This window comes from Phyllobates terribilis, unplaced genomic scaffold (genome assembly GCF_046119375.1).
Source record: "Phyllobates terribilis strain yellow unplaced genomic scaffold, ASM4611937v1 Scaffold_4__5_contigs__length_816908805, whole genome shotgun sequence".
Taxonomy (NCBI): Eukaryota; Metazoa; Chordata; class Amphibia; order Anura; family Dendrobatidae; genus Phyllobates; species Phyllobates terribilis.
In genome coordinates, this window is record NW_027362764.1 from 676,719,749 (window position 1) to 676,732,540 (window position 12,792).

The 12,792-nt window shown below is 45.1% G+C and overlaps 1 non-coding gene and 3 pseudogenes across 1 annotated transcript; all 4 read left to right on the forward strand.

The window, feature by feature from the left end:
• Positions 1 to 3,908: 3,908 nt before the first annotated feature.
• LOC141269870 (5S ribosomal RNA) lies at positions 3,909 to 4,028 on the forward strand (annotated as a pseudogene).
• Positions 4,029 to 5,693: 1,665 nt separating this feature from the next.
• LOC141269282 (5S ribosomal RNA) lies at positions 5,694 to 5,813 on the forward strand (annotated as a pseudogene).
• Positions 5,814 to 6,794: 981 nt separating this feature from the next.
• LOC141267056 (5S ribosomal RNA) lies at positions 6,795 to 6,913 on the forward strand. Its single transcript, XR_012321074.1, has one exon. It is a non-coding gene; the product is annotated as a 5S ribosomal RNA (ribosomal RNA).
• Positions 6,914 to 12,532: 5,619 nt separating this feature from the next.
• Positions 12,533 to 12,652, forward strand: LOC141267877 (5S ribosomal RNA; annotated as a pseudogene).
• The last annotated feature ends 140 nt before the right edge of the window (positions 12,653 to 12,792 follow it).

Genomic DNA, 12,792 nt, shown 5'->3' on the forward strand with positions numbered 1-12,792 from the left:
TCAGAATTAAATATATTTTTGTACCTTCACATAAAGAAACATTTTTTTTTTTCAAACATACAAACATACGAGGCCTCTGTCACATCAATCACACTTAGCAGCTGCTGATTTACTCATCTGTCACCTTCACTCTGACATTCACAGATCTGTTCAACTCAAACATTCCACATATGAAGTTTTAGATATATATATATATATTTAACCCAAAATTGTTGTATCCCAATTTATTAATGCGCATTGCCATATCAATTGAATATCTTTATATTTCTTTGAATATTCCCCAAGTACATATTATATAATATGAGAGTAAGTCACTGGAATTTCAGACACTTGAAAATACTCTTGTCTTAGATTCTTTTTTCACTGGCTGCCCGGTCTTAAGTTACATCAGTTGAAAATAGAATGAATGGGATCCTATACTATTAGCTCAAAGTTCAAAGGCCGCAGCTGTCACACGTCATGCTGTAAAGCTACTTTAATTTGCATGAACACTTCTTGCACAGAAAATATTAGCAACACAAAAGAATTAATAAGTATTACATATATATTATAGTTCAACTAGATATATTGTTATTATTTTAAAATGTTATACACATAAAATCATGCAATTTTTTCACTTCCTGTGTGAATAAAGAAATAAATCCATTTTAGAGTTCTTTGATCAAATCCTGCTTTGGAATGAAAACTCTAAGGAAATATAAGAAAATAAAATTAAATATCAAATTCATACAGAAACAGAATTATTTAAATATCTTATACATATATTGGTTGGTTCTAATGTAATTCAAAATATTGCTACTTAAATTTATATATATGAAGTTCTAATTTATTAATTAATATATATATATATTTTATAAACGTATATATAAATACAATTATACGCAATCTCTACTTAGACAAGTGTATATATATGTATATATATATATATATATATATATATATATATATGAACTATTAGAATCTATGTAACTACAATTTTACTGTATAAGATTATAAATAAATATTGAGACATTGTATTACATTTTGATACAACATTATAATTGCAGTTTTTCCTTAGCTACTCCCTAAACCAAATCTTCTGTCTCTCTCAAATATCCCCAGGAACGCCCTATTTAGGAAAGACATTTTTCTATCCTTCAAAACCTCAGAGAACTGCCTGTTCTTCTGTCCACATTCCATGACGTCACTGTGAGTTGGTCGTCTCACCTGTCTCTGTCCATCAGTTTCAGCCATTTTCCTTTTTAGAGAATCACAGTCCTGACTGAGAATTAACTCATTCTGTGGAGAGATGGATCTTTGCACTGGCTGATATGGCTTATAACATATATGAAATCTTCTGCGTATTTGATAGAGTTCACTATGGGGATGACTCAGTCTATGAGAGTTTGATATTGGCTTTTGGTAAGATTTTACCTTTCCTGGTTTTATAAATTTAGCTTGATTTATTTTCTTTTCACGATTCTCATGTTTTCTAACAAAATCCAGCATCTGCGCACATTCAAATAATGAATTTTTTTGTGATGCCATAACTTGGGAAACTGAATTTAGGAATTTGAATTTTTGTACAAAAGTTGTTATCATATGTTGTACTTTTCCATTTTTGATGAGAGCTTTGTACAACCATTCAAATATGGACATGAATGTATATGTACATTCCTTCCTACCAATCCTTAGTTTCTGCAGATCTTCTATGTTGGGAAAATCCTTTGTGACACAATAAATCAAATATCTTAATCTGTCCGAATCATTTTCCCATCCATTAGGAGAGTCATTTTCACAGGGCATTAAATGTAAACGTCTGGACAATGTCACAGGAATCCATATTTTAAATAATTGATTCCTCTCCTCATTGGATAAATCAACTTATCAGAGAAGCTCTCAAATGTCTCTGAATTTCTACAGGCATGGATTTTGACATCATATTTTGGCATGATTTTGTATAATTTCAGCAAATTTTTCCTCATTTTAATTTGGAGTTGAGCCTGGGTAATTCCAGAATTCTCTGATATTTTTAGTGGCTCTTGTACGTCCGTTCCTCCTACGTCACTCACGTCTCCTCCCACATCACCTAGTATGTCGGTTTCTCGTATGTCAGTCATGTCTCCTCCCATGTCAGGTTTCTGTATGTCCGTCTCTTGGTCAGACCCAAGGTCACCTTCAGTTACAGACACGTGTCTTACTTCTTGTTCATTTTCCACATTACAGTCAGAATCAGAATCACCGTCTGACACTTCTACACTATTTTCCTGCTTAGAAATCTCTAACACAAGACTATGAAAAAAATCTACCAAATGTAGAATATTTCTCAATTTCTGTTTGTCTCTATTTACCAATTTAGAAGTTAACTGTAAATTCTGCAATTCACATTCTTTGTATAAACTGAGCCACAAAACTTCTATGTCATCTCTTACATTAACTTTGAAATTAATATTACTTTGTTTAGCAAAAGAAGAAATTATATCCATATTTTGCTTACCTTAAGATTCCTTGGCTTCTCTTTATCAGCACGTCCTGTCTTCAATTCGTCTGATTCTTTTCCTGTGTGATTCTGTTCCTTGTTAGTACCTCTGCTTCCTGTCTTTCCTCAGTCTGTAGGTCCTTTCTGCTTCTCGTGACAAACTAGTGAATTTACTGACAGGTGAACAACAGCTGTTCAGCTCGTCAGGACTCCCCCCTTGTTCACGGAAGAAATTCACTTATTTAATTTAAAAAACAAAAAAACAGGACTGGCTGGCTCACCATTGTAAAATAATACTCTTCCTGTATTATTTTTTTCTACTGAGGACTTCTCAAAGTATCAATATCACGATATTCTTATAAAAAAATGTATCTATTTATTCTTGGATTGTCCATTAAAAAGAATCAGATTGTAGCAGGTACATACAATAATTATTTATAAAGTAATTGTCCATTTATCCATAATTAGCTTAATTGTTGAGATTCACCCATCTTTCCTTGGATCCTGGTTGGTAAATCATGTCTTTGTCCAGCATGTGTCCAGGCCTACATGTCATCTGCTTCTCAGCTTGAAGATTCTGTGTCTTGTGGGGTGGGCAGAGCAAGAGAGCCCCCCCTTTCTGTACCATGGGCTTTTATAGCCAGTCGTATGGACAACTGTTCTACATATGGTAGTGAACCAAAAATACACACACAAATAGCGCATGTCAACTAGACACGATGGCTGAGGCATAGAACTCAGAAAAATGATTATCGATTAACATTCCAAATGAATTTCCATAATTAACCATTTAACAGAGACCGCCTGGGAATGCCAGGTGCTGTAGGCTTTTGCTTTTTCCTTCCTTCCACCAGCAGGGGGCACTCTCTTTTATGCCTTTTTTCCATTCCCTTTCACAAGTGCACACATTCATTCTCTTTTCTTTTTTTCATTTGCTTTCTCTCTTGCGCTATTTCATCTCTGCAAAATACCAGCAACCTTCTGATCACCATGGGCCTCCAGCATTGTTGCTTATTTACTTTTAATACTAGGCTCCTTTTCACCAGGACCAGCGTCTCCCGGGTGGCTGGAGGCAGCCACCGGTAACCCCAAGCAGAAGACCTTTGCAGGCAACACGACCCTCCTCCCTGAAGAGCAGCTCAAAGTCACTGGCAACCATCTCACCCTCTTCCTTCATTCACCCCTGGACATCTCGCTCCACCCCCAAGTTACGGGTCCAGCTTGCTCTTTCTGTCACATTACCGCGATGAAGGGTTTAGCCTGCAGGAGACCCTGCGCCGAGCCATTTTTGAAGACACCTGATGCGGCGGGTGAATCACTGCTAAACAAACCACACCTGTAGGGACGGCACAGCCTTTGCATGGACCCTTCGGAGCCCGCCCCGTCACGGCCAGATTGCTCGCCATCAAGCGATTCTGAGAAAGGCTGGCCGGGCGATGGATCAAGCAGCGTCTACTGGCCATACCACCTTGGATACGCTCGATCTCGTCTGATCTCGGAAGCAAAGCAGGGCTGAGATCAGACAGTACTTGAATGGTAGACCACCTGGGAAGACCGGGTGCTGTAGACCATTTTGATGACGTTTTGCCCTACTGCCCAGCTCGGCTAGCATGGAACGGCGCCTTGCCGGACAACGACCTTAAGTAACTTAGATGATGGAAGCCCCAAGGCCTCTGAGCCAGTTGGCAGCTAAGTACGCTACCCCGCCGCCCTTCACGCAGGCCTGACACCGAGCTCCTTACCACGGCTAGGAGTGCTTATTGACTCCGCAGCTCGCCGTGTGGAAATGATGGCGTTAAAAGCATCCGGGGCCGTGAAGGGGCCCGACTTTCAGCAGGTGCCCAGGGAAGGTTTTGGATGCCGGCCGCCTAGCGAGGGCCAGCAGAAATAACATGTTTCTCTGCAAAGAAGCTTGTGTAACCAAGCCAGACGGCTGCCAAAGAGCTAACCTCAGTGCAAGGAAGGCAAGGAAGGTAAGGAAGGTGCGGAAGGAATTGGGGAGGGGGGGGTGATTCCTGCAAGGGCCCTGAAATCATAAAACAGGCAGGAGAGTCTGACGCATGGTGACGGAGAGGTTGTAGGGGCAGATAGGGGGTGTTGTCACGTGCGAGCACGTGTGCATGCTGGCTTGTGTGTGAGAGTGCGCTTCCTAGGTGTGGCGCGCTGCAGACAGTCAAAGGGATTGTTCCCTTTCATTAAAAGTTAATCCCCGACTGCAGGCTATTAGAAAGCAACTAACCGCGCTCTACTCACCCTACCCGGGTCTTCCGGTGAGTCTCGCCTCTGCTCCCGGCCTGTGGCATTGGCCGTGAAGCTGACGTTCCGTCGACAGCGCTGCAGCCGATTAGTGAGCTCAGCGGCTCTGAGTGGGGCGTTGTGTCTACAAGACCTTTTAAGGAAGCCAGCAAAAAAATTGAAGAGAAGGGAAAGCACAAAAGGACCTGGTCTTGCTGAGCACTGGAAAGGGCAGCCGGAAGCCATACTTCAAAGTAGATAAGCAGCAAGTGAGAGGCTTGTCTCTGCCTGATCTCGTCTGATTTCAGAAGCTAAGCAGGGTCAGGCCTGGTTAGTACTTGGATGGAAGACCACTTGGGAATACCAGGTCCTGTAGGCTTTTCCTTTTTCCTTCCTTCCACCAGCAGGGGGCACTCTCTTCTATGCCTTTTTTCCATTCCCTTTCACAAGTGCACACATTCATTCTCTTTTCTTTTTTTCATTTGCTTTCTCTCTTGCACTATTTCATCTCTGCAAAATACCAGCATCCTTCTGATCACCGTGGGCCTCCAGCATGGTTGCTTCTTTACTTTTAATAGTAGGCTCCTTTTCACCAGGAGCAGCGTCTCTCGCGTGGCTGGAGGCAACCACCGGTAACCCCAAGCAGAAGACCTTTGCAGGCAACACGACCCTCCCCCCTGAAGAGCAGCTCAAAGTCATTGGCAACCATCTCACCCTCTTCCTTCATTCACCCCTGGACGTCTCGCTCCGTCCCCAAGTTACGGGTCCAGCTTGCTCTTTCTGTCACATTACCGCGATGAAGGGTTTAGCCTGCAGGAGACCCTGCGCCGAGACATTTTTGAAGACACCTGATTCGGCGGGTGAATCACTGCTTATTAAACCACACCTGTAGGGATGGCACAGCCTTTGCATGGACCCTTCGGAGCCCGCCCCGTCACGGCCAGATTGTTCGCCACCAAGCGATCCTGAGAAAGGCTGGCCGGGTGATGGATTGAGCAGCGTCTACTGGCCATACCACCTTGGATACGCCTGATCTCGTCTGATCTCGGAAGCAAAGCAGGGCTGGGCTCGTACAGTACTTGGATGGGATAACTCCTAGGAACACCGGGTGCTGTAGACCATTTTGATGACGTTTTGCCCTACTGCCCAGCTCGGCTAGCATGGAACGGCGCCTTGCCGGACACCGACCTTAAGTAACTTAGTTGATGGAAGCCCCAAGGCCTCTGAGCCAGTTGGAAGCTAAGTACGCTACCCTGCCGCCTTCACGCAGGGCTGACACCGAGCTCCTTGCCACGGCTAGGAGTGCTTATTGACTCCGCAGCTCGCCGTGTGGAAATGATGGTGTTAAAAGCACCCGGGGGCGTGAAGGGGCCAGGCTTTCTGCAGGTGCCCAGGGAAGGTTTTGGATGCCGGCTGCCTAGCGAGGGCCAGCAGAAGTAACATGATTCTCTGCAAAGAAGCTTGTGTAACCAAGCCAGACGGCTGCCAAAGAGCTAACCTCAGTGCAAGGAAGGCAAGGAAGGTGCGGAAGGAATTGGGGAGGGGGGGTGATTCCTGCTAGGGCCCTGAAATCATAAAACAGGCAGGAGAGTCTGACGCATGGTGACGGAGAGGTTGTAGAGGCAGATAGGGGGTGTTGTCACGTGCGAGCACGTGTGCATGCTGGCTTGTGTGTGAGAGTGCGCTTCCTAGGTGTGGCGCGCTGCAGACAGTCAAAGGGATTGTTCCCTTTCATTAAAAGTTAATCCCCGGCTGCAGCCTATTAGAAAGCAACTAACCGCCCTCTACTCACCCTACCCGGGTCTACAGGTGAGTCTCGCCTCTGCTCCCGGCCTGAGGCATTGGCCGTGAAGCTGACGTTCCGTCGACAGCGCTGCAGCCGATCAGTGAGCTCAGCGGCTCTGAGTGGGGCGTTGAGTCTACAAGACCTTTTAAGGAAGCCAGCCAAAAAATTGAAGAAAAGGGAAAGCACAAAAGGACCTGGTCTTGCTGAGCACTGGAAAGGGCAGCCAACAGCCAGACGTCAAAGTAGAAAAGCAGCAAGTGAGAGGCTTGTCTGTGCCTTGAAAGTAGAAAAGCAGCAAGTGAGAGGCTTGCCAGTGCCTACTGCCAAACCACCCTGAACACGCCCGATCTTGTCTGATTTTGGAAGCTAAGCAGGGTTGGGCCTGGTTAGTACTTGGATGGGAGACCACCTGTGAATACCAGGTGCTGTAGGCTTTTGCTTTTTCCTTCCTTCCACCAGCAGGGGGCACTCTCCTCTATGCCTTTTTTCCATTCCCTTTCAAAAGTGCACACATTCATTCTCTTTTCTTTTTTTCATTTGCTTTCTCTCTTGCGCTATTTCATCTCTGCAAAATACCAGCATCCTTCTGATCACCGTGGGCCTCCAGCATTGTTGCTTATTTACTTTTAATACTAGGCTCCTTTTCACCAGGACCAGCGTCTCCCGGGTGGCTGGAGGCAACCACCGGTAACCCCAAGCAGAAGACCTTTGCAGGCAACACGACCATCCCCCCTGAAGAGCAGCTCAAAGTCACTGGCAACCATCTCACCCTCTTCCTTCATTCACCGCTGGACGTCTCGCTCCGCCCCCAAGTTACGGGTCCAGCTTGCTCTTTCTGTCACATTACCGCGATGAAGGGTTTAGCCTGCAGGAGACCCTCCGCCGAGCCATTTTTGAAGACACCTGATGCGGCGGGTGAATCACTGCTAAACAAACCACACCTGTAGGGACAGCACAGCCTTTGCATGGACCCTCCGGAGCCCACCCCGTCACGGCCAGATTGCTCGCCACCAAGCGTGTTCCAACTCTTCTGTTAGTTTTTTTTTAATTTGCTGGTCACATGACCATTTTGCCTATTTAATCCGGCTCCGCCCTCCTGGCTTTGCTGGACTTCATTTGTATTTACTACTGTTGAGCTAGCTTGTTGCTCTGTTGCCGTTCTCTGTTAGTTTTGCTAGGTCTTCTGACCCCTATGCCTTTTTGTTGTGTGTTTGTCTTTGACTGCTACTATTTCTGCTAGGAGGTGTCCAACTTTTCCCAGTCCCTAGATCTTGTAGGGATCCCTCCCTCACATCTATAGGTCTGCGTTCAGACTAGCCGAGGACTTTAGCAGGTCTGATCGCAGGATCAGGTTCCCCGTTACATTGTAGGGATCTAGTTTAGTTCTATTGTAGGGATAGATCTCCTTTCTTTCCTTAGTCTCTGTAGCAGATCATAACAGTAATTCCAGCCATAAAAAAAAAAAAAAAAAAATTTCTCTAAGGAAAGACCTCCAGTTTTCCATCATGGTCTCGGTGCAAGATTTGGCTCAACGCTTGCAGGGACTCTCTCTGGAGGTAACCAAGCTCCAACAACACGTGAGTAGCTGTTCTGGAGCGCATTTTGTGGAACCTAAGGTACGTCTGCCTGATCTATTTTTTGTTAAACAACAAGATTTTTTTTCTTTTAAAAATGCTTGTCTATTATATTTTCGTTTGAGACCCGGATCCTCTGGTGATGAATCACAGCGCATAGGGATCATAATGTCACTTTTGCGCAAAGATCCTCAGGGATGGGCCTTCTCTCTCCAACTTAGTGATCCGTGCTTTAGATCAGTGGATAGTTTTTATTCTGCTTTGGGTTTGTTGTACGATGATCCTGATCGTGTCTCATCTGCTGAGTCTGAATTAAGACGTTTGAGGCAGGGATCAGGTAATGTGGAAAAATATTGTTCTCACTTCCGTCGGTGGTCTGCCCAGGTGGGGTGGAACGATTCTGCTTTGAAAAGCTTGTTTCTTGCAGGGCTATGTGAAAGGGTAAAGGATTTACTGATTGCTTATCCCACACCTGGAAACTTGCAGGAGGCAATGCAATTAGCTAAACGGGTGGACAGGAGACTGCGTGAAAGGGTTAATGAGAGCAAATCCTCTGCTATGTCAGCTTCGAGTCCTGAGAGGTTCTGTGCTGACAATGGAGAGCCGATGGAAATTGGGGCGATGGCACCCCGCTCTCAGGAAAAAGACCGCCGACTTTCTGAAGGCTTGTGTTTCTATTGCGGAAATTCTGGTCATTTTATTAAGAGCTGTGTGCTTCGTAAGAAGAAAGAAAAAAAAATGGTCAGTCATGCTCGTATTACCTGTTTAAATTCTAAGAGAGTATTCCTATCTGCCACTACTGCTGCTCAGGATGAATTAATTGAATTTCGGGTATTTGTGGATTATGGATCTACTCTGAATGTGATTGATGGGGGATTCTTGGAAAAACTTAGATTAGAACCTAAAACTTTGTCATTCCCTATTGCTGTGGTTTCTGTCGATGGCTCTCCCTTGAAGAGTGTTACTCACAAGGTCTGTGAACTTCCCCTCACTATTAATGGTATTCATCAAGAGAATTTGGATTTGGTGGTATTGGATAATTTGCCTTCTCCAGTAATATTGGGGTTACCCTGGTTAAAATTGCACAATCCTGTACTGGATTGGTCTACCAATGAAATTAAGTCCTGGAGCCCTAAGTGTTATGACAAGTGTTGTAACGGGCGCATTGCTGCTGTGGATAGAGGGGAATTGCCTGTACCTATTCAGGATTTTTGGAGAGTTTTTTCTGAGGAGGAGTCGCAGGTTTTGCCTCCCCATAGAGACTATGATTGTACCATTGAATTTGTCCCTGGTGCGACTCTTCCTTAGAGTCGTTTATTTAATCTTACTATTCCTGAAAGAAAGGCTTTGGAAGAATACATACAGACAAGCTTGGTCGCCGGTCACATTAGGCCTTCCAAGTCTCCTGTGGCTGTTGGATTTTTTTTTGTAAAAAAAAAGATGGCGGTTTACGTCCTTGTCTGGACTTTCGTGAGATTAATAAAATTACTGTACGCAATCCTTACCCACTGCCATTGATTCCTGATTTATTTAACCAGTTAGTGGGGGCCAAGTGGTTCTCTAAAATTGATCTCCGGGGGGCATACAATTTGTTGCGCATGAAGGAGGGTGATGAATGGAAGACTGCTTTTAACACTCCTGTGGGTCATTTTGAGAATCTGGTTATGCCTTTTGGTCTCACCAATGCTCCAGCATTTTTTCAGAATCTTATTAATGATATCCTTAGACCTTTAATCGGCAAAAATGTGGTTGTGTATTTGGATGACATTTTGATTTATTCGCCGGATCTGGAGTCTCATTGGCGGAGTGTACGTGAGGTATTACAGTTATTAATGGACAATTCGCTTTTTGCTAAGCTGGAGAAATGTGAGTTCGCTGTACAGAGAATTAGTTTTTTGGGCTACATTATCTCCAGTGAAGGTTTTGAGATGGACCCGGTTAAAGTTCAAGCTGTGCAGGAATGGCCTAGGCCTATTGGTTTGAAATCGATACAGAGGTTTTTGGGTTTCGCCAATTATTACAGAAAATTCATAAAAAAGTTTTCTATTATTGTCAAACCGCTGACCGATCTCACCAGGAAAGGTGCTAATGCGGTTCAGTGGACTTCTGAGGCCATTGAAGCTTTTGTGTTTCTAAAGGAGAGGTTCACCTCTGCTCCCATCCTTATGCAGCCTGATGTGACTAAGCCGTTTTTGGTTGAGGTTGATGCTTCTTCGGTGGGGGTTGGTGCGGTGTTGTCTCAGGAAAACAAGGATGGAGTACATCCCTGTGCCTTTTTTTCAAAAAAATTTTCCGAGACTGAACTTAATTACGATATTGGTAATCGGGAATTGCTGGCGATTAAACTCGCATTTGAACACTGGCGTCATCTCTTGGAAGGTGCTGAATTTCCCATTCAGGTTTTCACTGATCATAAAAATCTGATCTATCTTGATGCTGCCAAGCGCTTGAATGCCCGTCAGGCTAGGTGGGCACTTTTTTTCTCGCGGCTTAATTTTTCCGTTACTTACATCCTGGGTACCAAGAATGTTAAAGCGGATGCTTTGTCTCGCAGCTTTTCTCCCATGGTCGGTGTTGAGGAGGAAGAGGAGACCATTTTACAAGAAGGTGTTGTGATTGCTGCTTTGGACTCCGTTTTGGAGGATGAGATTCTTAAAGCACAGGAGAATGCCCCATCTAACACTCCCCATGGGAGGTTGTTTGTGCCTAGGACCTTTAGGAGAGATTTGTTTGTTGAGTGTCATGAGTCTCGGTTGGCAGGTCATCCAGGAATTTCTGAGACCAAGAGACTTGTGGGTCGCAGTTTTTGGTGGCCTGGATGGCAGAAGGAAGTCATTAAGTGGGTGCGCCAATGTACTGTGTGTGCAAGATCCAAGTCTTCGCATGCTCCTGCTGCGGGGTTCCTTTGCCCTCTGGAGGTTCCTAGTGCACCTTGGACACATCTGGCTATGGACTTTATTACTGACCTTCCTCCCTCTGAAGGTTTCACGGTCATCTGGGTGGTCGTGGACCGTTTTAGCAAGATGTGTCACTTGGTTCCCTTCATCAAACTGCCTTGCGCTAAGACACTCGCTAAGGCCTTTGTCAAGGAGATTGTCAGACTACATGGTGTTCCTACTGACATTGTTTCTGATAGGGGACCTCAGTTCGTGGCTCGTTTTTGGCGTGCCTTTTGTGACAGGTTGGGAGTTCATTTGTCGTTTTCATCCGGATATCATCCTGAGTCTAATGGCCAGACAGAAAGGAAGAACCAGGATGTTGAGCAGTTCTTGCGTTGTTTTGTGGCAGACAATCAAGAGGGGTGGTCTGAGTTTCTGCCACTTGCTGAATTTGCTCTTAACAACCATACATCCTCTTCTGCTGGGTGTTCGCCTTTTTTTTGTTGTTCTGGGAGACATCCGTCTTTTGGGTCATTTTCCAAATTGGTTTCGGCTGTGCCTGAGGAGGAGAGTTTTTCCGGTGATTTGGAGAGAGTTTGGACGGATGTGCGTGGTAATCTTCAGGAGGCTAACAAAAAATCTAAGAGGTACTTTGATAGGAAACGGCAAGAGGTTTTGTTTGCGGTTGGTGACATGGTTTGGTTGTCCTCTAAGAATCTGCGATTGAGGATTCCTTCTAAAAAATTGGGTCCCAAGTTCGTAGGGCCCTTTAAGGTACTTCAGATAGTTAACCAATCTGCTGTTAGGCTGGAGGTTCCTACGTCCTGGAGGATTAATCCGGTGTTTCATGTTTCTCTGTTGAAAAAAGCTGATGTGTCGGATGGTGACGCCTCTGCCACTGTTCCTCCGGTGGTGGAGGACGGGGAATATGAAATTTCCCGCATCCTAAATTCTAGACGGTATAGAGGGAGTTTGCAGTATCTCGTCGCTTGGAAGGGTTTCGGACCTGAGGATAACTCATGGGTGAGAGCGGATTATGTTTCTGCCCCCAGACTTGTCCAAGCGTTTCACAGGAGGTTTCCTGGTAAGCCTGGGACTAGGGGATCCGGAGGATTCTTTTAGAAGAGGGGGTACTGTTACAACTCTCCTGTTAGGTTTTTTTTAGTTTGCTGGTCACATGACCATTTTGCCTATTTAATCCGGCTCCGCCCTCCTGGCTTTGCTGGACTTCATTTGTATTTACTACTGTTGAGCTAGCTTGTTGCTCTGTTGCCGTTCTCTGTTAGTTTTGCTAGGTCTTCTGACCCCTATGCCTTTTTGTTGTGTGTTTGTCTTTGACTGCTACTATTTCTGCTAGGAGGTGTCCAACTTTTCCCAGTCCCTAGATCTTGTAGGGATCCCTCCCTCACATCTATAGGTCTGCGTTCAGACTAGCCGAGGACTTTAGCGGGTCTGATCGCAGGATCAGGTTCCCCGTTACATCGTAGGGATCTAGTTTAGTTCTATTGTAGGGATAGATCTCCTTTCTTTCCATACTCTCTGTAGCAGATCATAACAAAGCGATCCTGAGAAAGGCTGGCCGGGCGATGGATCAAGCAGCGTCTACTGGCCATACCACCTTGGATACGCCCGATCTCGTCTGATCTCAAAAGCAAAGCAGGGCTGGGCTCGGACAGTACTTGGATGGGAGACCTCCTGGGAACACCGGGTGCTGTAGACCATTTTGATGACATTTTGCCCTACTGCCCAGCTCGGCTAGCATGGAACGGTGCCTTGCCGGACACCGACCTTAAGTAACTTAGATGATGGAAGCCCCAAGGCCTCTGAGCCAGTTGGCAGCTAAGTACGCTACCCGACCGC